Below are 2,388 nucleotides of genomic sequence, written 5' to 3'. Positions count from 1 at the left end.
ACCAACTAATGATTAATGATATTCATATATAATCATGTCTATGATCTAGATCTAGTATAACTCTTGTTGTTTTATATATTTTATTACACTGGAACAGCTCGTGCCCTCGGTCTCTTGCCTCGGCACCTAGATGGCTTGCCGCCCACACTGGCACTTTATAAATTTCTTTTTCATTGGAATTTGTTGTGTGAGAATTATCACACTCCTTTGGAGGTTTCATATTTTCTTGCTTTTTCAAGTCTCTTATGTCCCTATATTGATTTTTGTGCGTCTGATGTAACAGTCACTTCTTCCCATTTTTTGGATTGGCTTTCATAATGGAAGACTTTTTCATGAAGACGTATCTGTGGTGTTCACTGGGTAACGCTCTTTTGCTTTGATTCTAGCGTGCAGTCATGTAGTCTCTGATTTTTTCAGCTACAAACAGCATTAGTAGTGTCTGACTTCCTTAGTGGCTTAGGATGTGGTTGTCAGTGGAGGCTGTATTGAGACTTTGCTGGGGATGGGATGCCAGGTGGGTCAATCCTTGGCCTCCAGTGGTAACAGAGGCAGGCTGAGCATACCTATCCTTTGGCCTTTGGGGGTATACACAAGCACTGCTGTTAACAGGTCCAAATGGGCCAATTCATGAACCTCCACGTGGCTCACTTTGGTGCCAGCAGGGGCAGCAGTTAGCAAAGATGATGAGTGGGGTCCTTGGGTCCCTGGGCTGCATGCATGGCATGAGTGATGGCAGTGGCAATGGTGGGACAACCCTTAACTTCCCAGGCAGCACACACTGGTGTTACCAGTGGCTGAGATGGGCTAGGTGGGTGATGCATGTCAGTGTGTGCCAGTGGTGATGGTGGCAGCAGGCTGGGTAGACCCATCCTCAGACCCCCAGGAGGAGTATATAGATGCCAGTGGTGGCAGATGGGGCAGGGCAATGCCAAGGCCCTAGGCAGCATGCTTGGGCATTGTGGGGAGCAGTGCCTGACTGGGTGGGCCAGTCCTCAGGCTCTGTGGTGGTGCACATGGGTGCAGGGGTGAACAGGCTGGGGTAATCCCTTGGCTGCTATGTGGCATGCTTGGGTGGTAGTGGTAGTGGCAGTTGTCGGCAAGGAGACCCTGTCCTCGGGGCATGTACAAATGTGCATGCCACTGCTGCTGGTACAGGGGCAGGACTGCTGTCAATGGCAGCAGCCCCAGGCATGCAGCTCTCAGGCTCTGGGAAATACATGCTTTGGCCCCTGGTGAGGTGTTGGTACTGGCCATGGCCGTGGTGGCAGTCCTTTGTTTATTTTAGCTTACATTCTTTTTTTTTCTTTTTTTTTTTTTTTGAGACAGTCTCACTCTCGCCCAGGCTAGAGTGCAGTGGTGCCATCTCGGCTCACTGCAAGCTCCGCCTCCCAGGTTCACGCCATTCTCCTGCCTCCACCTCCCGAGTAGCTGGGAGTACAGGTGCCTGCCACCACGCCTGGCTAATTTTTTTTTTTTTTGGCAATTTTAGTAGGGACACAGTTTCACCATGTTAGCCAGGATGGTCTCGATCTCCTGACCTCGTGATCCGCCCACCTCAGCCTCCCAAAGTGCTGAGATTACAGGCGTGAGCCACTGCACCCAGCCTTATTATTTTTTTTTTTTAGAGTCTTGCTCTGTCACCCAGGCTAGCGTGCAATGGCGCAATCTTGGTTCACTGCAACCTCCGCCCCCTGGGTTCAAGTGATTCTTACTTCAGCCTCCCAAGTAGCTGGGATTACGGGCATACACCACCACACCCAGCTAATTTTTGTATTGTTTGTAGAGACAGGGTTTTGCCATGTTGCCCAAGATGGTCTTGAAATCCTGGACTCAAGTGATGCTCCCACCTCGGCCTCCCAAAGTGCTGGGATTACAGGCATGAGCCACCGCGCCCGGCCTCCTTCACTTTCTTAATAAACTTGCTTTCACTTTACTCTGCTGGCTCACTCTTGAATTCTTTTCTGCACAAAGCCAACAACTCATGTGGCCTCCCAGGCTGAATCCCAATTTGGGGGTTCACCCTGTGACATTACAGTGACTTATTTATTTAATCTAGCTATTCTCCTGACCCAAGCAGAAACAGAGCTTCATTCGAGTCCCAGCACTGATGCCAACAGGGGGCCAATGTCCTCTGAGGGAGGGTTTCACTTGGGGCTTGAGCGGCTATCCCAAGGGAGCTGGCTTCACTTCCACCCCAAGCAAGCAAGCGCAAGGCAGAGGGAAGGCCATCTGGGCTGGGAGTCAGACCACTGGACTCAACTTGGAGATCTTCCTGTAGAAAAAAAAAAAAAAAAAATGTGGGCTTGGTGATTCACTACCCTGTTCTTGTCCTTGGTTTTCTCTTCTGTAAAATAAGAATTTTTTTTTTGAGACAGGGTCTCACTCTGT

Source organism: Nomascus leucogenys, chromosome 10 (genome assembly GCF_006542625.1).
Source record: "Nomascus leucogenys isolate Asia chromosome 10, Asia_NLE_v1, whole genome shotgun sequence".
In the NCBI taxonomy this organism is placed as follows: Eukaryota; Metazoa; Chordata; class Mammalia; order Primates; family Hylobatidae; genus Nomascus; species Nomascus leucogenys.
Note: the sequence above shows the minus strand (reverse complement) of the source record.